Source organism: Podarcis muralis, chromosome W (assembly GCF_964188315.1).
Source record: "Podarcis muralis chromosome W, rPodMur119.hap1.1, whole genome shotgun sequence".
In the NCBI taxonomy this organism is placed as follows: Eukaryota; Metazoa; Chordata; class Lepidosauria; order Squamata; family Lacertidae; genus Podarcis; species Podarcis muralis.
The window spans coordinates 1,047,682-1,073,235 of record NC_135674.1 but is presented as its reverse complement, the minus strand read 5'-3'; the positions used below and the strand labels follow the sequence as shown (position 1 = coordinate 1,073,235).

The window sequence follows — 25,554 nt, the reverse complement described above, 5'->3', positions numbered from 1 at the left end:
TTGTCTTACATCTTTAACAACAACAGCAACAACACAGTAAATTGCACAGAAGAATTCCATGTTGCCTGTGGGAGCGGCTGGGTAGACCTCTTTGCAGCTGCATGATCCATGCATTTGATCTATAAGCAACTGGTCAATCTTCATAATTGGCTCTGGCTTCGTGTAGGAGATCGAACGCATCCTTCTATTTCTCAGCCCTGTATTCCACCCCCACCCCCCTCCTCCTATACTCGGACGGTGCCGACTACTCATCTCTACAGAGTGAAATGTTTATGAGTCCTGCAGATCTAGTCTCAGACGTCAAACCTCTACCCCAAAGACGGGGGAGCCTGTGACCTTCTAGAGCATACATTTCTTTGGACTGCTATATGCTGAAGTGAACAAATGTTTTGTCTGAAACCCTTGAGAGCTTCTGTGGGCCGCCCTAGAGAACACTGGGCTAGAGGGATCATGGGGATGACTTGTTCCACAACAGCAGATGGCATGCAGAAATTTAAACTGTAGCAAAGGGAGGTAAACTGTCTAGCTAGCTAGCTAGCTAGCTATGTCTTGCTGAAAGTGCATGCACTCCTCTTAGCCAAAGCCCCAATAACTGCAAGCGTGGAGCCACACAAACACGCCTGATCTCGACACTGTCTTGGGGGAAACTCCCGATGCTGGAAAATTCATGTGCTCAATTTCTGCACATTGAGACAGGAGCCAAAGAAAGCAGTTAGCTTCAAGCACACGCAGAGTAGGAGGGCTCATAAAAAAGGTTTCTTTGGGAGGGGGTGGGTTGAGGTTTGCTCCGATGTGAAAGCTAAAGAGCAGGCCTTCACAGAGAAAGGAGCAGAGTAAGGCGGAAACTACTGGGACCCGTGCTTTCCAGGCACGCTGACGGGAGGGATGAGTCCAGCATTGCATTGTTGGGTCGTATTTCCAGTGACAACTATTTATGACAGAGGTTTACAGAAAATTGATCTAAAACCTCTGCTTGTAAGAGGCTATGGGCATTTGAAGAAGCCCATCATAATCTTTACATGAAATGTATCTTTAGAACACCGGTGGCGTCATGTCCCCATTTGTTGCCTTAGTTTCTCCATCAATGCACCACCCACAATTTGCCATCATATTGGCATCAGGTGTTTTCCAGGCCAGTGAATGTCAGCAACCCCTTCTTCTAAAGCTGCTTCCCCAGTTTCATCCAAAATAGAAAGAAATGCCATTTGGTAGCCCATTGAGAAGCTTTGGGAAGTAATGAAATACATTTCTGAAAGTTATTTATGGATGCACAAGGTCACCACATCTTTGCTTAAGGTGAATGGAAAGGAACATTTCCCCAGGCGGCACACCACTGTCCCCGAATCTCGTCCGCTGCTTGGTCATTTCAACAGATGGTGTGTCTTAGTAAGATTTTGTACATTTCAGAAAGCTTTCCCTTGCCTACAAATGAAGTGCATGATTTTTCAAAAACTTATTAATGCCCCGTGCTTTTACTTCTGGTGTGGTAAAAAATTGCAGAATCTGGCTATCATTTAAAGCAGTGTAAGATGCTGGTTTACGTTTCCCCTCACATTTGGTGACTAGGTAGGGATATGCAGTTTTGTGTTTTGTTTTTTGAAGAGTTCCTAAGGAGTCCTGCTGCTTCCGAGTTTTATTTTGGGGGTTGTTGTTGTTTTTGTTTACAAAAAGGTAATCCAGTGGTAACCTTTTTCTAGGTACAATTCTGTACATTCTGGTACTACCTGTTCACTCCAAATCCCTTTGTTTCTTTTAGCAATGTGTCCTTGTGTATTTGCTACCTGCTTACAGAATTTCCCCTTAGGGGCGCTTTGAACATGTCCCGTAATACATGTGGATAAAAGGAATCGCCTTCCTTAATTTGAAAAGCCATTTTATTTCTTCCATGATTTTCCTCTGTTGTTAATTTATTTTGTAAAAGCAAGTGGGGTTTAGTCACCAGAGAGGTGGATTCTGTGGTTTTGCTCAATAGGTCATGGTCATTTCAAGAGGCATAGGGCCTGAGATGGTTCCAGCTCTAATTTACGTGTAAGATTAGGAGTCCAAGAATGTGGAATCAGTACTGCAGAAGGTCAGTTCTGACATACTTCCCCCCTAAATAGTGGGTGAAGTCCTTTTGGAAAGGACTCAAAGGTTTCAAAGTGTCAAGTTTTGCTGTACTGAAGGACTGTCCATATCTAATCTATTAGAACATTGAACCCTCCTCCCCACTCCAGGAATTTTGCTATCCAGTTGCTCATCTCATTTCCATGGAGGACATTCCAAGAAAGAAAAGTGGGTTTGAATTTGGATAATAAAACTTTCCAGTCGAGTAGTGAAGGTTTTTTACTGAATTTTAGTGAAGGTAAGCAACTTAAAATGACCACAGACCCAGTAAAACTCATTACAAAGAGAAGAGAAACAACATTTAAAAGCAGATACAAATAATGAGGCATTATTCTTTTCTCCAGAAGCCAGCAAAATTTCATTTTTCCTGTTTTCTTTTAAGCATGCTTTTTATTCAAGTTTTTAACAAACAGCAAGGTGGTAAGCTGCTGACTATAGGCAGACCATCATTTCTCAAGGGCCATTCCAAATGTGTACAATTGATGGCTCCAAAGTAAGCTGCACCCTGTGAGTCCAGAGGGCAACTGGTGCCATTGTCCCTCTTAGCATTTCCTAAGAAAGGGCACCAAGATTTCACCAAGCTGTCTGCCTTGATGAGACTTGCAGTGAGGATCCCTTTGATAAGCCGTCGGCAATGCATAAAGGAGGGCAGGTGGTTTGGTGAGCAGGGAAAGTCTTTCAAAGATTTGGACAGCGATGTGCCTTTGCTTCGGGCAAAGGGTGATGGTGGATGGATCATAGCTACCTAACTCAGCACTGTCTGTACTGATTGGCAGTGGCTCTACAAGGTTCCAGGCAGGTAATGTTTTCAGTTTCACCTGGAGAGGCTGGAGACTGTTCTGGGACCTGCGTCACCAGTGAGCTCTGGTCCTCCCTTAAGGAGTTAGGCGGCTCAATGGTCTGACTCTGTGGAAGGCACCCTGCTATTCCCCTTTAAATTAGCCATGTATACAGAAAACATGAGAACTGGAATTTTGCTCTTGAATGGATTTTTGGATCGCCTGCATGCCAAGCACATACTTCTCAACACTAGGCCAGCACCCTTCCTCAGTGACTGAGCTCTCATTGCACACAGCCATCCAGCAAGCAAAAAAATGGTCTTGTTAGAAGGGCAGAGTGGGGAGCAAGAGATTCAGGGGCCGGTTTTAGACCCACAGTGCTCGGGTTTATTCTGTTGCCTGCTTGACATTGTGCCTCCTTCCCCCTACCTTTTATTCCTATGAAAGTTTCACAATGTCACTGCTTGGGATTCTGGATAATCTATGGTGTGTTTTTTTCCATTTTTTTTATTAATTTCCATTTTTTTTATTAATTTCCCCCCAAAAAATTAAGACAAACAAACAAACATACATCCTAATTGTAATTAAACCAATCTTGATAACATTGTTAAGTGACTTCCTCAAATCCCCCTGGTTGAATTTCATTGTATTTCATTTTAACAGTTTTCCAAAATCAATCTTCTTAAAAAAAAAATTAACTTGATCACTTCACATCTTTCATTCTTTCTAATCTAGCTTGAAACATCTTAATTCCAATCCTTACATATTTAAATCCTAAGCCTATCTCATATTTGCAAGCTTTTCCAGTTAGGTTATCTTGACATATTCAGCTAAATAATCTTTGAATTTTGTCCATTCTTCCTGGTACTCCTCCTCCTTCTGGTCGCGGACTCTTCCTGTCAGGTGGGCTAGCCCCGGGATTCTGGAGAATCTATGTGACTAGATGCTTGTAATGTATGCCAGGCAATCTGGCAGAAGTGGGTAGGGTTGCCATCCGCCGGGATTTGGCCATTGGAAACAAGTGTCCATGCGGGAAACGCTTGAATGTCCAGGAAAATCCAAAGGTATAGCAATTCTACACGTGGGGAGTAGGGACGCAAGCGCAAATCAGAATAAAGCAAAGGCTGGGAAAGTTCAAACAGAAACACACACACACTATTCCTCAAGATTTGTGTTTAAGACACAGCATCATAGAATTGTGGAGTTGGAAGGGACACCGAGGACCATCTAGTTCCGTTATTCCCAATCAGGGGTCCGTGGCCCCATCCCTTGCCTCCCTCCAACTAATTTTCTCTCATTTTTGCGTGGCAATAGCATACATTTTATGGGCGGTCTTGTTGTTTTTAGTATACCTAAAATCCTTTGCTTATTACCCCACATTTTGAACCCGCAGCCCTGAGATTAAGAGTGTCACGCTCTACCAACTGAGCCACCCCACTGTAATTATCCCACACCTCCCCTCTTGACGAAGCTGCCTGCAAAGCTGATCTGCCGAGGAAATGTCCTTCTGCAGGCATGGTTTCAATCCAAACAGCAAATACTAGTGGTCAACTCCAAAAGTGCAGTCAACAAACCCTGCTTGCCAAAGAACAATTGAACGCACCCTTGAAGCTCCTTTGCAGCCATGTCTTTACCTTGACACCACGTATGATGCTAGATGTGGGGCCTGCGGGCCTGTCAAGAGTCCCCACCTCTGCTCTATCTAGCCAGGCTGATGTTTTCAAATGGGGGTTAAAGCTGTGAAGCTGTTTGGATGCATGACTGGACTTGACTGTGGGCATTTCATTGTGCTGTGTCCCAGAGCCTTAAGGATGGGGTGGCCTAGGAACCTAAGCCACCAGGTATATAAAAGTGAGGTCCAGGGACTTCCGGGATGGTGCCATCGGCAATGGCGGAATCCCTCTGAACTGGAGGGACAAGCTCCGCGTGAAACGGGTCCTTTCTGCTACGGCGAAGTGGGGACCCCTTAAAAAATCACAGGCGGATGAAGCCTGTGACCATGGGACTCGGCGGGCACCCTTAGCGCCCCCCCCCCATCCGCAAAGGAACCCACTAACGGGCTCTGATGCGAAGAGGGGGAAGCGGCGCGGTGCTGTGAGTCAACTGCTCTTTCCGTGGAGCGAAGCCGCATAGCCGTTGCCGGAGAGCGCTGCCTTCTTTTTGGGACAATTTGGCTTCTAAAAATAATCACCGTGAATACCTAAACCTTGAAAAATTGGACTTTAAATAAGGATTTGGGAACAGAAAGGAATCGGACTTTAAAATTTATTACAATTTGGTACTGAAACGGGAAGGTCTAAACAGGAAGTCAGCCTTCCGTTTCCCTGTAGACTGAACAAAGCAAAGACAAAGTAAACTAGAGCTTTGAAAATCACCATTAAAGGAGTGGATTTCATCATCTAAAATAGTTGAACCCCCCCTTCGGCAGCAGCAGGAGAAGGGGGAGCTTTCTTTGGACTGTTTAAACCTGCAGAAGTAAGTTTAAAGTAAAGTAATTTTCCACCGTCCTGACCCTGGAGTGGGGTGTCAGGACTGACGTTTGAAGCTCATTGACCAGAGACAGAAGTCTTTTGACAGATAGCTAAAAGAAGAGGAACATTGCGATTCCACTGTTTCCTTTCGCATTTTAAAATAGCAACTATTGACAAAGTATCTAAAAAAGAAAGAAAGAAAGAAAGAAACTTTGGGGTTGGATTTGCAATAGAAGTTTCCCCCCTAGAGGGAGACTGTGAAATTGTAACTAATTCTAGGGAGTTTCCAGCCGCTACAGTATAACCCGTGGGAATTGACTGGTGACCTTGAAGGACAATGCATTCAGAAGTGTTGTTGTGTGTTTTTTACAAAACAAATGCTCTATTGGAAGAATTACATGATAGAATTAATTTGATGACTGACTTGGTTGGAAATCTTAAGCAGACAGCGGGAAATTTTGGACAGGCAGTAGGAAAAGGTATGGAGCCTACCCAGGAATCAAACCAGGAGTGTGCCCTGACAGAACAGATGAAAGAAGAGGATGCTGCTGAATTTTGGGAGTCAGAAATGGAGCCAGAGATGGAGGAAGTTGCGGCCCTGCAGGAACATGAGCCTTTGGATCTGGCAACTGATCTTTGAAAAAATCAGACTTGGAAAGATAAAGTTTGGACTGGTTTGGAAATGGGGGGTTGGATTGACCCCCCTGAGCAGGGATGTATGGACTTTCCGAGTCTGGCAATGGGCCGTGAGAGGTTTGGAGATATGGGGGCTCTAAATTTTGGAGGGATTTTGAAACATGCTTTTAAGTACTACATGGAGCTCAGTCTGGACTGTGGAAAAGGGACTGATTGGTTGAAAAGGGGCAAAAGCATTATTAAGTTGGAGTTCACACGAGTGAAAGGAGAATATGAAGAAAAATCGTGGAAGGGACATGGAAGAGACTTAAGGGCCTCGGATATAAGATTACCAGGTTAATGTGCTAGTTTAATGGGATAAAATGGACTGACAAACCCGGGACCAGGAGGAAGGGACGCTGGATGAAGATGGGATTGTTTTATTTTTTCTTCTTTATTTTGTTACTAGGACTGTCTTACATAACTGATGAATGTTAGAAGGATGTTTGAAATGAAATTGCCTGGCTTTAGTATAAATGCTTAAAGGATTAGGAAAGAATATAATGGTTATGAGAAGTTAGTAAAAATAAGATTTAGGTTTTGGATTATAAGGTTTTTTATAAGATAATGAGGAAAATAGATTAAGGTAATGCAATGAAAGATTAGCATAAATAAAGTGGGGAAGGATTTGCTGAATTAACAAATTGAATTGGAATACAGGAAAGGGAGGGGTGAGGAAGTCCGGGAAATAAGCAAATGAAAGTTAAGTAAAGGAAGATGGAATTGTTTTTAACTATTTTTATTTTTTTATTTTTTGTATTTTTCTTTTTTATTATTTTTTGTATTTTGTAATATTTTGAAAATTTCAATAAATATCTATGGGGGGAAAAAAGTGAGGTCCACTCCAGCCAAGAGCGAAAGAAAACCACCAAGCAGCCCTGCTCTCCAACAATGTCCCCCAAAGAGGATACGGATCGTCTCGGGAATGCTGGTGTCCAGGCACTCAATTCTCTCCTGCAGCTCGTCCTGCGTGCCCAGGGTCTGGAAGAGGTCCTCCTGAAGCCGAGTATCACCCATGCGTTCGGAAGGGATGAGGTACATCCTGGATAGCATGAAGAACAATCCAGCCCTGGGGTGCATAATGTGAGGTCGAGGAATGCCACAATGGAGAGAAGCCCATCACCAAGAGAGCTGGCACAAGGGCTGAGAATTGTATCCCGCCTGCTTTCCACAGTAGCATTCCTACTACCCTTCTCCTGATTTGGGGCAATGGGAGAGTGAAATCATTCCCCGCTTCTTCTAGTGGCGAGTCTCAGAGAGCCGCTTTGCTAGGGAGAGACAGACAATGGTTGGGAACACTTGGGTTCTTCTGAGCCGCTCTAAGGAAGACCGTATGCTGGATGTCCCACCCGCTGCCGCTCCACCAAGGTGCCACTATACTCACAGCAGGAGTTTGTAAGAGCGAGTCGGTAGCTAAGATATAAATCAATTGGGACGTTTGGAACCTGCACACCCCAAAACTGGTACTGGATTCCAGCCCACACCCATCCTTTCAATGGTACCATCCCCCTCAGCTCACCTGGTGGCAGGCATTCTTGAAAAGGTGGTCCACCAAAAGCCAGATCTCCTTGGCCGCTCAGTGGAGTCATCACCATCCTGGGGTACGATATCCAGAAACTGCTTCTCCTGGAGGTCCAATGACAAGGGGGACTGGCATGAGAGCCTGACAGAATGTGTGCCTGTATGCATTCTTTCCTTGCTCCAGCTGGGTGGACAAGTCTTGCCCTCTGAAGCCACAACTAGGGCTGGGCGATAGCTGGCTTTCAACACGGTGATATATCACTAGCTAAACATTGCAATACACCAATATATCACGATGTCTGAAATAAGATGGAGCTATGTAGAGGCATTGGCTGGCTTCACGGTTTCCCCCGCATTGTGATTTTTGCTGCCCCCTGCAGGAGGGCAGGGGAAAGCTGAACCGGCAGAGTCCACAGGGGCTGCAGGAATCTCGAGAAGCATTGTCTGGCTTCACAGTTTCCCCCCACATGGTGTTTTTTGCATAGTACACACACACACATCATGATTCGCAATATATTGCCAGGTCAGAAATTATGAAACCAGTCTCACTATCTAGACTTCAAGCTGAGTTGAAAATATATCTATATTGACGTATCGCCCGGCCCTAGCCACAGCAAGCATCTCAAGGGGGAAAAGAAAAAACAAATTGCTCGCACCCCAAATCCAAGCTCCCCCTCCCCCTATTAATATGCAGCTCGTAATCCTCCCACTCCGGATGTGCAGTTCACCCAAAAGCTTACTGAATATGCAGCTGTGGACATGAGGTTTGGCTAACATTTTATTTAAATTGTTGGAACCTGCCCTGGGACCTTAGGGTGAAGGGCAGGAAATAAGTAAGAAAAACAGCAACAGATCATGGATGGGCCTTCATAGGTTGATGGGCTGCAGCCCCAGCCAGCATGATGAGATGATGGGGTCACATGTTCACCACCCCTTGTCTAGAGCACGTTGCAGAGGCAGTGGTAGAAACTGAGCAACAGCTGGAGCCCCAGCCCACGACTTTGTCTGGGCAATGCAGCACACAGCAGCTGGTGAACCATGCCTCCTGCCTCCTTCCCATCTTCCTCTCCAGAAATGTTCAGGGTGGTTAGTTCTATCTCAAGCTACCACATTCAAGAGAAAGAGAAAGAGAGGAGGGGGGAGCAAGAGAGCTTTAGGAGCACAGCAGTGGCAAGCAGCCCATCACTAAAAGGAGTTGGCAAGGATGGAGAATTTGATCCCCTCATCCCCAGGGCAGCTGTTGATTAGGAACCAGTTCATCCCCCCTCCTCCCCCCCCCCCGCCAATACTCCCCACCCCTGGAGAGAGAGAGAGAGAGAGAGAGAGAGAGAGAGAGAGAGAGAGCGCATTGGTGTGGGGAATGACACATACTGTATCAGAGTCTTAGTGCAAGAGTAGCTGGTGCATGCTAAAGAACACAGGAGCCTTGCTGGGTTAGATCAGCATTTTGTTCCCACAATGGCCAACCACATGCCCTTGGGAGTCCATAGGGACACGGGGACAAGAGCACTCTGTCCATCATGTTCCCCAGAAACTGGCAATCAAAAGCATGTGGTTTGTGATAATAGTGGCAAGAAATAGCCCTGACCGGTAGCCACTGATAAACATATCCTCCATGACTCTAAATGTCTACAGCTGTCCAAATTGACAGTCACCACTGTCTCCTTGTGGCTAGGATAATACACCCAAGTATATCTGATTTCGAGAGGAGTGACATTTCCCTGAGCCACCCCAAAGCAGCCACTACCGCTTCCCAAATGCCAGTGCTCAGGTGGTAAGAGTAAGCCAGAGTGGCATAGCCTGTGCAGCAGTTGCTGAGCACAGAGACAAGGAGAAAACTGGCTCTTGGGGCCAGAGGGGGCTGGCGCCTGCATCATGAAACTGGGCTTTCTGCCTCCCGTGCTGCCAATCGCAAGCGGACCCAGAGCCGAGCAGCGCAAAATCAGTTACAAGCAGTGATGGCAAATTCTGGTTTCGTCTCCGTTCTCCTCTGCCGAGTTCTACAAGGGCCACGTTGAGACTAGGGAAGAGACCAAAGCAGAGAGCTAGAGCCACCACCTGGACTGGATTTGAGTCAGAAGGCAGGCAGGTGCGGGTTGCCTGAGAGGAAAGTCAGGTTGTTGGGGTAGTGCCTGGTTGGCCCAAAGGACCAGCTGCCACTGCATGGAGCAGCTGCTGATCGTTGACAAGGGCAACTCCATTTACGTGCCTTCGAGGCACATGCACACTGCCGCAAAGCTGGAAGGGGCACTTGAAGGGGCCAAAATGTCCCCCCCAGAGCACAAAAGCGGCAAAGCGGCATGGAAACAGCATCTCGACTCCCTCCCAGGAGCTTTGGCACCGACCTTTCAGGCCTGCGGAGAGTTGGAGCAAGGAGTTTTGCAGGGAGGCTGCTGGTTTTCAAAAGGCCTTTCAAAAGGGTTTCCGGAAGTTTAGAGGGTGTTTGCAGGCTTTTCCAATGCTGTCCCCAATATACGCAATTTCATTTAAACGCATGGTACCTCGGAACGCAACCCCCGTGTCAACGGGGCGTTGTCTGTACCTACAAGAACATCTAGAGGATATCAAACCAGCTGTTACCTTCTCCCTGAGATCAGAGGAGGAAGGCAAGAGCAAAAGACAACCAAGGGTGTTAATGGCCCAGGCCCTGAGAAGAGAAAGAAACAGCCCGTTGGCTGAACAGTATCTGGGCAGATGGCAGGGAAATGCACACGGTTCAGTGGCCCTGCGAAAGGGCAGGTGGGAGGACCAGAACCTGGGATGACTCAGTCAAGGCAAACAAAGGGCATGAACAGCACACAGGAAGCGGATGCACAGCTACAGAAGCTGAAGCTGAATGCAGCGGAGGACCCCCAGCCCCCACATTTCTGAGTGGAAGAGCAGCTGTTTTTCAAGCAGGCAAGCCGAGTGGGAAGGGTAGACATCCAGCACAAGGCTTCCAAGGAGGTCCCGAAGCAGCTTGATAGATAGCTCCCACTGATGGTGAGGAAATAGTCCTTGCCACGGTCAAGGTGAAGGACAAAGATAGCCTCAATCTTCTCTTCCTTGCTGACGTACACATCCAGGGAAATGTCCACCGTCTCACCTAAAACGGGAGGAGGTCAGGTAGATACACTCTATGGCACAGCCAAGTTGGCTTGTCTGTAAATTAAAAGTGAAGACGGTGAAGAATTGAACAGAAGGACACAATGCGAGCCTGCTGGATCAGGCCAATGGCCCATCTAGTACAGCATCCTGTTCTCACAGGTGTATGGGGGAAACCTTAACTTCAAGAATTAGGAGAAGAAGCGACTCAGTTCCCACCCCCACCCCACTTTCCTCTCTAGTCCTCCAAAGCAGCAGCTGCACAGAAGATGGTGACAGGATACTGGGGGGTGAGAGAAAGTGATCCTAACAAAAGAATATAAAAAGGGAAAGCACTTATTTGTCTCCTAAAGGATTTTTGCGCCCCCCAATGTAACTTTCTTTTTGAGTTTACATTTCATTGAGTTTTTCAAAGTTTGGCTAGTTCTATATGTTCCCCAAGATATTTTTGTGCCTCCACAACATAAAAATACGCATTGTTTTAAAAAAGTAATTTTTGGACGGACTGCTCTCACTGGTTCCCTGCGATGCCAAAAGGTGTTTTGGGACCCTCCAGCATTTTTTGGCTTCAATTCATTTGTGTGTGTGTGTGTGTGTGTGTGTGTGTGTGTGTGTGTGTGTGTGTGTTTAAAGCTGGTCACACACACTTTTACACTTTGGGCTCAGCTGCTTTGACGTGTGGCCCTTGGAGGCTTGAGCATGGGGCAATGCAGCCCACAAATGTTAAGCCTCCCCTGCTCTACCAAACTCCCAAGGTTTGAGGGAGGAGGGTTGGGAAGAGGAGGGGAAAAGGGGGGATGAAAAGGAAACCAAGGCCTTCCCTAGATGACCCTTGGGGTCCCTTTCCAACTCTACAGTTCTCTGATTCCAGAGAGAGATGCGCTGGGCTCCAAGTATCCCTCGCAGGGCTCAGCACGAAGCCATGGCTTCCAATACTGGCTGTCACTGAGCTTGGGGATAAAGGAGAAGTGGAGGGTGACCTGCCTGTTGTTTGTGATCTGGAACTTCTCCTTCTGCAGCTGCCGGAACTTCACGTTCTCAAACGGAAACTGCAGAGCAAAAGGGGGGGGGGGAGGAAAGAGAGTGCTTGCCTTCAGCAGAGGCAAGGAAACGTGCTCCAGGGGGAAGTTTGTCCTTGGCCCCGGGCTCTCATTTAGGGGACTGCACATGCAACAGGTCCACGTGGGGCTCTCCAGATCTTGCTGCACTTGCCACTGGCCATGTTGGCTGGGGATGATGGGAGTTGTAGTCCAGCATCTGGAGGGCACCACGCTGGCTACCCCTGGAGTCTTTGCCTGCGAGGAAGAGGAAGAGGCTGCCACTCAGTGGAAGGGCATCTGCCTTGCATGCAAAGGTCCCAGGTTCTATCCCCAGCATCTCCAGGTAGGGCTGGGAGAGATCCCCCGGAAATCAAGACTGAGCTAGATGGGCCAAGGGCTTCTTTCCCCCCTGGTCTTTTTGCAGCAAACCCTCTTTAAGGGGTTGGAGAGGATCCTATTCGTCTTTACCTCCCTCCAGGGAGGGAAGGAATTCGTTCTCCATCCTGTCCATCAACTGAACAATATCCTCAAACACTTTCCGGTACCGTCGGTCAGCCACAACCTTCACCTATTGGGGGGGGGAGCACATTTGTTGGGGCTATGGACTAAAGGGGGGGTATGAGTTAAGAGCAGAAAGGCCTGATGCCATAGACATAGAGAGCGAGTAATATTCCATAATAAGAGAGAGAGCAGCTCATTGAGACCTCTTCTCCTCTCCGATCACATTTTTTATCCTTTGTTCTGTCCAGCCGCATGGCTGCATTCCAAAGTCTCCTGTTACCTCATCCGGTCAAGCTTGACACTCCCCTCTCCTTGTAAGGTAATCATTGCCCAGAGGAATGTCAGGGGGCACCCTGCAGTATTTACAAGCCTCTGCCTTGGCTTTATGACTCCCACATGCCCTCTTTCTTTATATTTTAATCAGAGCCATATATATGGTCATGTCGAGCGCGATAAGCGACTCTTGTGAGACTGGAGAACCATGCAATACATACAGAAATTAAAGAAGGAATACATTGTATATAGCAACACAAAATAATGCAAATAACTACTATAATAATCACTATAATCAATAAATGTCGAAGCCAACTTCCATCCGGAAGCCAAGAATGTAAGAATTCTGATTCCAAGCTGCATGGTAGGCTTCCTTTCTAGTTTCTTAGCCATGCACTGGTGTCACCCCTATAGCACTGAGATTGGTCACTGTATGTTCCTGTAAGAGAACAAGAGCTATTAAACATGAATTTCAAAGTATATTGACAGTTTGGATATATGCCCCATGATTCTTTCCCCTCTTTAATTTGAAAACAAATGGGGGCAGGCTCATGGAGGGTCAATTGTACTGGAGGCCAAAAGGTTTGCTTAGGGGATATGCTATTAGTAAATTGAAAAGATCCATTGACAGGCACACCATGAAGCATTATGCCTGAATGACTGGCAAAGGGCGGCATGTGCATACATAACCAACATTTAGAAGCATGCAATAAACTAGTAAACTTAATCATATCTTGTACAAAAATATTATTCCTCCATATCTTATGATAATTTTCACCCCTAAAAGTCTTATTCAACAACACTGTTCTTCTAGTTCGAGAGTGGCTGAGTCGTGGATACTGCCAGCCAGAGTAGGATTCAGGCGACAGATGCTTGCCAGCCGATAAGGTGAAATATGGTGGTTTCAACTGGACTGGATCGTCTGCTTCTCTTCCTTGTATAACGGTGCAGCAAAAGATGGCAAGGCAAATGGTTAGGAAGGCACTTCCGCAGTTGAAGGGACTCGCCATGGCCGCACGCATCGAGCTGGAACCCATAAAGGCTTGTCCTCGACGTCCACTGCCGCGTACCCTCGTCCCCACGTGATCAGCGGGACAGGTCCATGCCATGCGGGATCAGGCAAGCGTCGGTACACCACCAAGGGGCGAGGGAGTGCCTCCTCCTTCCTAAAATGCAATTCCGCGGGATTATGGGTCCTATTATGTGGATATAAAAGATGGTTAAGCACAAAAAGAACTTGGTGAACAGCCGAAGGGATATCCGCTGTTGGTATGCTTCGGCCGCCAAGCTGTTTAAGCAATAGTGTTTTGAACGTCAGGTGTGCTCTTTCCACTATAGCTTGACCTGTGGAGTTAAAGGGTATGCCATGAGTTAATTTCACATTCCACAACATACAAAATTCCGAAAATGTTTTAGAAATATACGCTGGACCATTATCAGTTTTGATACGCGCAGGTTTACCCATGACTGAGAAACAGCGGATAGTGTGCTGAATGACATGCCGAGCTGTTTCCCCCCTCATGGGCGTAGCCCATATGAATCCAGAGTGGGTGTCCACCGTGAGGTGAACCTTGGAGAGTGGAGCCAACACAGGTGTGTGTGTGACATCCATCTGCCAACACGCCAATGCAGACGTGCCCCTAGGATTGACAGCATCAAAAGGAATGGCCAGCTGAGATTTAGAACAGGAAGCACATTGGGACACAATATCCCTAGCTTGAGCCAAAGGAATAGAAAACTGCTTAGCCAATGCTTTCGCAGGGAGATGAAAGGTGTTATGACATAGTATAGGATCAGAAAAGAGAGAAAAGGCAGAAATGTCCCTCAATGCTGCATCTGCTCGTGCATTGCCTTCTGCTAAATACCCTGGGTGCGATGTGTGGGAGCGAAGATGTGCAACATAATAAGGGAACTCTCTGTGCTGAAGTAAGGCCTGCAGGGCAAGAAACAAGGAAAATAAGTCAGAATCCAAGGAAGGAGTTATATAAGAGATTGGTAAAATAGCAAAAAGGGGATATACATACTGAGTATCCACAATAAGATTGAAAGGTTGAGTAGGAAAGGATTGAAAGGCAAGAATCACAGCCACTAGCTCAGCTCGCTGGGCAGAAGACTGTGGAGGGGTAAATAACATTTCCATTTTCCTCCCTCCTCCCATGTCACCACCCCCCTACTTTTCGTTCCATCCGTGAAGAGGGTTAGTGCAGAGGGGAGAGGTGTGAGAGACAAGGGGATAGCCAAAACATAGGTGACCTGTGTCAAAAATGTCAAACGGTCATCCTTTGGGGGGTTAAAAATGATGACACCTATAAAATCAGCCAAAGCAATTTGCACGGCAGCATTTGTGATCAATAAATGCTGCTGTTCAGTCTGTGAAAAAGGCAAATAAATTGATGCAACATCAAAACCGCTCAGAGCTATCGCTCGTGAACGTCCTTTGATAACAATGTCTGATGTGGATTCAATTACTGAATAAATGTTCTTCGGAGGGGTATGAGGTAAATGTAACCATTCTATAATGCAGATAGTCTTCTTCTTGTCTGTCTGAGCATATTAAATTCCTGTTGGCAACAATGGTGTAGCAAATACTGTCAGATGCAGCTGGTGTTCAGCACCTCTAGGTGGCGCCTGCGGAAAGGTTTCAATGCTTCACCCACAAGATGTTGACAAAGTGTAGGGGAGTTCCGCATGCTGTGAGGCAGGACAACCCACTGATATCGCTGTGTGGGCTGCGAATTGTGATATACTGGCAATGTAAAAGCAAACCGTTCCTGTCTGCTGGGGCCAGTGGGATGAAGATGGTTCAATGTGGCCAAAAGTCAATTGTTCAGAAATAAGCTATTCAGAAACAAGCTGGTGCTACGGATTTTTCTTTTGGTGGAGGCCACCGTTCTACCCACACTGAGGTATCGGTGATCTTGGTTTGCCACGCTGGAAACGTTGTATCGGTGGCTACAGGCTGGTTTTTATTTTGCGCTGCCACCAGCAGATGAGCTGCTGTACGTACAGACTGACAAATGCGAAGCATGGCTGCTGTGTCTGTGGCAGGATTGTGTATGATCGGTCTCAATACAACTTTACAATCCTCATTTGCATTCTCAAAGGCCAATTGTTTGATAATTATTTGTTTGGCTTCAGGATTTTCAATTTGTCTACTCACTGCTGTAATCAGCCTGTCCATAAAGGAAGAATATGATTCTCTAGGTTCTTGTCTGATTGAACCCCACCTAGACTGGATACTGGTGGGTTCCGGGATTTTTCTCATTGCTTGTTGAGCAGCAAGAGCAGTATCCCTCAATAAGATCTGCAGCAGTGTGGCTTGTACTGAAGCCTGAGCAAAGGGGCCATGCCCCATCATAGCATCCATCACATCTGCGAGGGTAAGATTAGGATTATTCCCTCTTGCTTGTTGCTGTAATGCAGGAGCATAAGAACCACAGGCGATTTCCCATTCATAAGCAAACAATACACCAGCTGATGGGGGCAAAACTGTACGTGCCAAAAGCTTGATGTCATCTGGCACCAACAGCTGGGCTAATGTGGCTTCCAAAAGTGCCTGTGTGAATGGTGCTTGAAGTCCATTCGTCCTCACTGACAATTGGAGCTCTTTCAAGATTTTAAAGTCAAAAGGTTGGTGCTGGGCTTGAGTTCCTGCTGGAGCACCAGCAGGGGGCACAATAACAGGGAATGCCATGGTATCCTGAGATAAGGAACAGGCAAGGACTGCACGTTGAAAAGGGCTAGCTGGTTCTGCTGCTGAAAGAGCAGGGTCATTTCCAGCCAGACCACTGTATTTTTGCAGGAGTGGGTCCTCTGGTGAGGAACTGTAGTCCGGAGGTTTGGGATCTGGGGCTGCAGGCAAAGCCAGTATTGGAACAGATGCCAGCACAGCAGGCTGAATTAAAGAAGCTGGAGGTTGTGTTGGCAATGCAGCCATGGAGATATTTTTTGGTGATAAAGAACCCATAGCATATCGAACCTTGCACCAAGCATTTAAAATCCGAGCACTACTGCTGGGGAGCCCATGAAAATGTTCACCAATCTTGTCCCAATGTTTTAATTCACATGTTCCATTCAAAGGAAACCAAGGACAATGTTCATCAATACACAGAATAAGCTGTATCAAATCACCCTCTGGAACTTCCAATTTGTTGGAGGAGAGGAGAAATTTTAAGTCTTTTAAAAATTTCTGTTGCGGAGAAGTCAAAGAGCTGCCCATGTTTCTAAAATCAATATAAAAGAAGGAGAAAAGGGATCGGACTCACCGGGATCTTTTTTTAAAGATGTAAAGCGCTTTGCAATCCTTGCCGGACGTAGTGAGCCGATGATATTCACTGCTTGGATCGAAAATCCTCTCACAGTTTCTTTTAAAATCCTCTTTGTCTGCCTCAGACTGTTTGCTTCAAATCGCTTCTTAGCTCTCTTTTAAAAACCTCAGTCGTATCCTTTTATTCAGCCTCACACGGGGCACCACTTGTCAGAGCCAGCCTTACAAGTGGCACTTCTTTAGTATAAAATAAAGACATAGAGAGCGAGTAATATTCCATAATAAGAGAGAGAGGAGCTCATTGAGACCTCTTCTCCTCTCCGATCACATTTTTTATCCTTTGTTCTGTCCAGCCGCATGGCTGCATTCCAAAGTCTCCTGTTACCTCATCCGGTCAAGCTTGACACTCCCCTCTCCTTGTAAGGTAATCATTGCCCAGAGGAATGTCAGGGGGCACCCTGCAGTATTTACAAGCCTCTGCCTTGGCTTTATGACTCCCACACCCCTGTTCCCAGCCCTGAAAGAGGCAAGTACTGTAACTCTGAGAGCTTCCCCAGGATGGCAGCGGCTGTGACTTCCGGAGCCAATGGGCTGATGCCAAATGCTCCAAGCCAAGTACCACAGAAGCTCCATTGGATGAATGGAGCCAACGGTTAAGGTATACAGTTCAGCCCATGTGGTCTGCCATGCCTGCAGGAGCAGCGTTTACTCAGAAGAGTGGAGAATGGAAGCCTAGGGATTTAACAGAGCCAAAACCTGCCCACTCCTTGCACCGGAAGTCATTGGCCAAGGAGGAGCTCTGTGGAAAGGGGCCTGGTTGTTGGTCAGGGCCTGCCCAGATTCGAGGAGGTGCCACATAGCAGGCAACTAAAAACCCTGAATAGACGATAGCCCTGGCCAGGGCAGGTGTTACCCCTGTGAGGAAGAGGGAGCTGACGGGCTTGTGGTCGCTCCTTTTCAATTCCATGTGGCTTCGGTAGCTGAGCTGATTCACGCTGCCTCCTCTCCAGAGGATTGGCTCACACCATGCTGGCACACGGCACTTCCCACTGCAAGGAGACAGGAGAGACACCAGGACTGTTGGACTGGCTGAGGCAACACACAAGGCTCACACAGTCAAACTTTGGCTCCACACACGGCCTGTGATCTTGACCACGGTCAAGAGCTGGAGATGATGGGGGTTTGGGAGTCCAACTTCTGAAGGGGCGGACCTTGCAGGTGTGCAGGCATTTTGCCTCATGGAGAGAGTTGTCAGGAAATCAAAAGCTGCCTTCTACCAGGTCAGAATGAATTTCTGACCTCCCCCAGTTTGGATTCCTACATTGCAGGGGGTTGGACTAGATGACCCTCGTGATCCCTTCCAACCCCACAATTCATTAATTAAGTCTACTCTGGCTGGCAGCAGCTCTCTGTGGCCCAATCCTTTTTCAGGTGGAGGTGCCTTTCAACTTGAGACTCTGCATACAAAGCATATGGCACACCACCAAATGATGATCCTTCCCCAAAGCAAGGGGCCCCGTTATTCTTGTTCAGACACTATTTTTTCAGTGATCCAAAAGACCCTTTCTGGCACCTGAAATGCTGCCCAAAGGAGCCTGCCGTTTTCCGGCTTCGTCACTACATGTTCCGCCTGTCCTTTTGATTTCCCCATTACCACAGCAAGAGCAATGAAACTAGCAGGCCTAGGTGGCTTCTGACAGTTGTCAAGAGCCACAAGAATATGCCAAATCCTGGATGGTGAGGCTCAATGGCTACTAGCCATAATGGCCACAGACCATACTCCACCAAGAGAAGCAGTATGGCTTGGAGGAGGGGAGCGTGCTGTTGCACTCAGGTCCTGTTTGTGGGCTCCTCGAGAGGCATCTCATTGGCCAATGTGAGAACAGGATGCTGGGCCAGATGGACCAATGGCCTGATCCAGCAGGGCTGCTCTCATGCTCTTATGCCCTGGCAGACTCATCTTGAGAGAGCACCAAGTCTCATTCCCAGACTTCCTTGACACAAAGAGGATTCTCTGCTTATACACGCCATGAAACAGAGGATGCTGGTTATCAGGACAAATGTGGGGGAAAGGCTGCTTGTGGAAAAGGAGCCAAAACATTTCCAGAGACTTTGAGCAGGGATGGCTTGAGGAAGACAACATATCACAGCCTTGCATTTCACAACTCGCCTAGCAGCCTTTGGCAACCCGGAATTCCATGCAAGCAAAGTGAGCAGGTGAAGGAGAGCTGGATCTCTCTCTTCCTCCGTGGCTTGGTGTCCATTCTGGCTGCAGAGGAAAGGAAGTCCGCCCAGCCCTCAACTCTAGCCCTCCTCCAACAGCTTGCTTAGCAGAAAGCCATGTTTAAAATATATGTTTTACTAGCCTGCTCAGGAGGATGGAAAGGCAGGACACTACTAGCATCTCAGCCGACTAGGAAAAACAAACAAGCCTTGCAGAAGAATGATTGAGAGGACTTACTTACAAAGGCTCAACTATCAAGCAGGCGCTTACCTAGAGTCCCAGCAATCTGTTTTAGAGTCGAATTTGTACGTCGGGATGAACTTGATCTCTCCCTCTGTGAAATCAGCAAAAGCTGTCTTTTGGGTACGCTGAATGTTTAGCTAAAGCCAAAAAGAAATCGCTTATAAGCAGAGAAGCAAAAGACCCCCTGTTGCCTGACAATGGAGTCTATTAACAGCCACTGTTGTGCTGGAAGACCAAGGTGAAGTACTAGTAGGTTAAAGGTAAAGGTAAAGGGACCCCTGGTTGGACAGTGTTCTCGAAGCTACAAACATGAGTCTGACCAAACTGCGGGAGGCAGTGGAAGACAGGAGTGCCTGGCGTGCTCTGGTCCATGGGGTCACGAAGAGGCGGACACGACTAAACGACTAAACAACAACAACAAAGGGACCCCTGACCATTAGGTCCAGTTGTGACCGACTCTGGGGTTGCGGCGCTCATCTTGCTTTATTGGCCAAGGGAGCCGGCGTACAGCTTCCGGGTCATGTAGCCAGCATGATTAAGCTGCTTCTGGTGAAGCAGAGCAGCACACAGAAACGGCGTTTACCTTCCCGCCGGAGCGGTACCTATTGATCTACTTGCACTTAGACGTGCTTTCGAACTGCTAGGTTGGCAGGAGCAGGGACTGAGCAAGGGAAGCTCACCCCGTCGCGGGGATTCGAACCGCCGACCTTCTGATCGTCAAGCCCTAGGCTCTGTGGTTTAACCCACAGCACCACCCGCTTCCCTACTTTGGCTTTTGGATAGCTATTGGACCGGGTCCAGTAGGCTTCCTCGCGCCTCACTGCTCTTCGCGAATAGCTCTCCGTCAGCTACTTGTAGCAGAGTCGACACAGCGGTTGAGAAACTGTTGCGATGTGTGTGTAATAAATCAAGCTGCACGCAAGCGTTCTTGCTTATCTCCAAAAGTCTTTAATCGTGTAGAAAAACATCATAGATCACCCGGTGAGAGAGCACACATCTTGCTTCCTCACCGCAGAAACACGGAAGAACAAAGCACACAGAGAAACACTCCCTTCTGTGAACAAAGCCACGCCTCAGAATGTGAGACGTCACTCAGAACTGCTTAACCCTGTAAGTTCTGATTCTCTCCACACCTACTAGTAGGTTAGCCAGGTGTAAAAAAAGGGGTATACCTGCTGAAATCCTATCTTATACACATTTATTAAAGGTACAGGATGCTTGTGCAGTTTTGCCCCATGTCATCTTAAATTACTTTGCTGCATCACACGGCAAGAAAATCCTCTAACTCAGGAGCAGCAGACACGTGGGCCTCACAATGCTGCAGAACTACAATTCCCTTCATCCCTGATTACTGGCCATGATGGCTGGAGCCAACAGGAACTGCAGCTCAGTAACATCTGGCAGACCACAGGTTAGCCATACCTACAATATGCAATGTTGTATGTACCAATAATCCATACAAACTGTTAACAACCACCAGAATACACCCCCGACACTATGAGCAACTGCAAAACCATCCTTTTGCATCCTACATTGGCTCCCAGGACGTTTCCGAGCACAATTCTCAGTGTTGGCGCCAACCTTTAAAGCCCTAAATGGCCTCAGCCCTGAAAGAGTGTCTCCAGCCCCATTGTTCAGCCCAGGCATCAGGGTCCAGCACCGAGGGCCTTCTGGCGGTTTCCTCACTGTGAGAAGCGAAGTTACAGGGAACCAGGCAGAGGGCCTTCTGAGTAGTGGCACCTGCCCTGTGGGACACCCTCCCGTCAGATGTCAAGGAGATAAGTAACTATACAGCCTTTAGGGAAGTTTTTAATGTTTTATGATGGTTTTGCATATGTTGGAAGTCTGAGGCTGCCCCCCCTTGCCTTCCTTGCAGCATCCTTCTCAAAGGGCTAAGGCATGACTACGCTCACAGAGTTGAAATCCACCGTAAGGTGCAGCAATCAGGCCTCTGTTTCAACACAAAATACCGATGATCCTTATGCCAAGTGGGAGAAAGGTCGTCAACATGATGAACACACAAAGCTTGGAGAGAAAAATGTAAAACAAAAAGCACCAGCAATTTAATTGGACTTAATGGAAGTCTCTGCTGCTAAGAACATGTGAGCAACGCAGATTTTCCAGACAGATGCAAAACCTAGAGCAGGAAACCTTAGACCTTTAGATATTGCTGGACAGCAGCTATGCTGGGGCTGATGGGAGTCCAACAACATCTGGAGCGTGTGCTGAGCTAGGAAAGCCCTCTAACTGGGAAATTGCAGAGCAGTCCTACTTATTCCAAGGCAACCCTCCAACTTAATTGGGACTTGCTTCTAATTCAGGTTGCACAAACCTGCAACCTTAAAAAGCATTTGTAGAAGTCACAGTCATCCTATGTTCTTTGCTCCTAACTGCCTGAAAGTGGTTTCTCTAGCCTAGGCTGGGGTATCCCAGACAAAGGAAATAAACAGGGCAATATCCTAAACCACCACATATAACACAAAGATGTCTCTCACCTGGTCGTAGGTCAGAAGTCTCTGAAGCTCATTTTTAGTGATCAGATGACAGTGTTGGAAAAAAGCAAAGAAACCACAGCTACAGGCTAGCTCACGGGGTCGGGGGTCGGGGGGCAGCCTGCTGCCACTTCCTGCAATATGTAGTAAGACTGATAACTAGGATTGGGCAGTATGATCATATTAGGCTAGTGCTCTGTGAACTAGACTGGCTCTTGAACTGCTTCCAGGCCCAATTTAGAGCATCCCATTTGGCCTTTAAAGTGTTTCAAGGTTTGGGAAAAGGGTACCAGAAGAAGGCCCACTTATTTTTGCACTGCCTCTCCACTTTAGCAGGGGCAGCCCTTTCCCAGGGAACTCCTGCTCTTTCAAGCATGGCAGGGCCTTTTCAGTCATGGCACCCGACCTTTCAGAATAATCTCCCAAAGAGGTTCACCTGGCCCCTGCTTTGATGTCCTTTCAGCAAAGACTTTTAGAATTTCCCCTGGTTCTTTAATTCATGGGCAGGGCGCTTGTGGCCCTCCAAACCCTGCTGTAGTACACAGGAACATAGGAAGCTACCTTATACTGAGGCAGACCATTGACCCATCAAGCTCAGGACGGACTACATGGACTGGCAGCAGCTTTCAGGCAGAGATCATGCCCAGCCCGATCTGCACACACTGGTGACTGAGCCTGGAACCTTCTCCATGCAAAATGGCCGCTCTGCTTTCGCGTTACTGCCCTTAACAAACTGCAACTCCCACCCCGATCACTGGAGAAGTTGCCCACATTTGCTATAATCTAATCTAATACATCTCTGCCACTCGGTTTATGTTGCTCTCTACTGGCTGCTCTAGTAGAAACCTTAGTGGAGCAGCTGCAGCAGCAGGGATCGCCGACACTGCACCCTCCTGGTGTTGCTGAAGTGGAACTCTCATGAGCCCCAGTCAGCAAGGCTAATTCTTAGCGATTATGGGAATTTTGGTCTATCAACATTTGGAGAGCACTATGCTGCCTGCCATAAAGAAGGCTGATCACTGAAGAATTGATGTTTGAGACTCTTGAGAGTCCCATGGACTGCAAGAAGATCAAACCTATCCATTCTGAAGGAAATCAGCCCTGAGTGCTCAATGGAAGGACAGATCGTGAAGCTGAGGCTCCAATACTTTGGCCACCTCATGAGAAGAGAAGACTCCCTGGAAAAGACTCTGATGTTGGGAAAGATGGAGGGCACAAGGAGAAGGGGACGACAGAGGACGAGATGGTGGGACAGTGTTCTCGAAGCTACCAGCATGAGTTTGACCAAACTGCGGGAGGCAGTGGAAGACAGGAGTGCCTGGCGTGCTCTGGTCCAGGGGGTCACGAAGAGGCGGACACGACTAAACGACTAAGCAACAACAAATGCTGCCTACCCTGAGCTACACACAGGCAGGAAAGTTACAGAAACATGACTCAATTTGCTTATCCAGATAGCAGAGACCAACAAGTTACATCTTTGTAATCCTGGTTTCGGCGCTCAAAGTCTTCCACGTGGGCAGCAAGGTGGGAATTGACCATGCAGAAGCTGGTATTGTTGAAGACAAACCTCACGGCCACACACCCCTTGTTACCCTGCAAGGGGGGAGCAAAGATGGCTCTTAGTGAGCAAGCAGGAAAGAGGGGGAAACTGGTTGGCAGAGATTATAAAAACAGATAGAAAGACAGAAAGATAGACGTAGGGAATTCCGCTGTCAGGGTCTACTCCCCATCTTCCCCATGATGCCTCTGCCCACTGTCTCCCTCATCACTTCCTTGATGCGGCTGAGCTGGTCCTTCCTGACAAAGATGAGCAACATCATTCCGACTAGACGCACCAGCTGCACCTAGAAGATGCAAGGTACTGGGATGTCTACCAGCTCTGTTCATTGCTTGCTGTCCTGGGCCGGCTGGATGCAGATAGGAGTGGCAGGGGGAACCAACTGGGGATCCCCCAAGGGAAGAAGGCTCAGAGCCAGGGAACTGGTGGGGGGTCGTCCGAGGGAGAAGAGGGAGCAGACTGTGAGCAAGAGGAGGTGTTGGAAACTGAAGAGGCAGGAGGGCAGGAAGATTCTGTGGCAAACAGCAGCCCAGAATCCCAGGCAGAAGTGGAGGCTGGAGGCGGGGGTCAAGAGGCAGAGCTCAGGCAGGCTGCTGAAGAAGCCAGGGGGTCTCCCCATCCTGCTGCGATCAGCTCCCCTCCCTGCTGGTCTCCCAGAACACAGAGAAATTAAGAGGAGGGAGCAAAGACAGGCAAGGTGTCAGAGTCTCAGGTTGCTTGGGAAGGACCAGGGGGAGGAGGAGACTTCAGAGAGTGGTGGGAGGGTAGCAACCTTCAGCCTTCACAACTACCTCACTGGGGCAAGACCTGTTGGGAAAGGTTTCTGTGATCACAAGGCCTGCACGGTTTGGGTTTCTTTGAATAAAGAATGTTGGCTTCTTTTGAATAAAACACCACTGACACCAGGTGTTTTTTCTTGCTGACCTCCTCCTCCTCACTCCAGCTCCTGACAGCTGTCTGGCTGCTGAAGAAATGGGTGGGGTTGGACTTACTTTCTTGTACTTGGATTTGGAACGCAAAGCCTTTTCCACAGCTGTCAGCCACTCTTGCTCCTTTGTCGAGTCCAAGTAGAAGAAAGCCTCTGCGCTCAGGTCCAGCTCCTGGAACCGAATGCCAAAGTGCCAAAGAGAAGGATGTGGAACTGCAGGAATAGGACTCCAATCATGCTGGCCATGAAGGAATGGGCATTCCCCACTCTGAAAACAGCACAGAAATACAGCCTGTCTAGTAAAGGGGTAAAAAGAGCAAGCTAAACAGCCTCTGTAAAACAGATTTTTCTATTCATGACAGTAGGAGGGCAGTTATATGCAAGACTGTATTCAGTACTGTTCGTGCCTGCAAAGCTTTCGGGACAGACATACTCCGACCCTTTCAACCAGTGCCCCCTAACTTCCAGCTGAAACCAGGTACCTTTTTCATACCACAAATGTTCTTCAGTGGTGAACCATGGCATCTCAAATTCCAGGGGAGCCCTGTACCATGCCAAAATTCAGTGCCCCACGCCTCTCAACGTCTATTCAACATCATAGTTGCGGTGTCCCCTGTGGGGCCCACAAGGCTTCACGCCAGGGTGACCAAACCAGTTGCACTCCCCTAAATCCATCTAAATGTTATGGGGGGGGGGATTTGTCCCACTTAAGTTGCACTTTATAGCTCAAGAGGGCCCCTCTGGCTGATAATAATATAGTAGCACAGGGGACGCATCACAGAACAAAATGACATGTAGTTGGTCCACCACAATTGCAAGATTATTGCATCCTTCAGGAATGGTGTGTCCAGCTCCATCTGAGTCATCATCCAGGCACGCTGTGGAGCTGCATGGATGAGAGATGGGCATCTTTGGCCAGTCAGGGGTGAAGAGCTGGCAAGATCCCCTGTACTGAGCAGAAAAGCAAACTCTTTGGCCTCCAAGATCTCTCCCAAGTCTCAGCAGCCCTCACTGTGAGCCATACTAGAGGAATTTTGTCCTGCTTTTGCTGAGCTACAACACAGGAGCGCACCCCCAGGGGGCCATGATGTGGTAACCCTGGCGAAGCATTGCAGAGCAACTGAGAAAGCAGAATGATGTTTGCGTGGACAGTCCATTAGAAAGCTGCACTATTCTTGCATCGATAGCACATTGCAGAATACGGCCCCCCTCCAGGCAACAACATCCGCCTGGAGGCACAGTAGCTTTCATTCCGGAGGTTGTGGTTTTACATCTTCCTATTTATTTATTTATTTATTTATTTATTTATTCAAAATTATTGATTTATTTCATAAAAATTATACACTACCAGATGGTAAGAAACATCAAAGCCGTTTACAGAAAGATAAAACC

At 47.7% G+C, this 25,554-nt stretch overlaps 1 long non-coding RNA gene across 1 annotated transcript; it reads right to left on the bottom strand.

Annotated features, from left to right (window-relative positions):
• Positions 1–12,341: 12,341 nt before the first annotated feature.
• Positions 12,342–17,043, bottom strand: LOC114592651 (uncharacterized). The gene is made up of 2 exons (XR_013391473.1): positions 16,716–17,043; positions 12,342–14,383 (listed from the first exon to the last, which is right to left on the bottom strand). It is a non-coding gene; the product is annotated as an uncharacterized LOC114592651 (long non-coding RNA).
• Between the last annotated feature and the right edge of the window lie 8,511 nt (positions 17,044–25,554).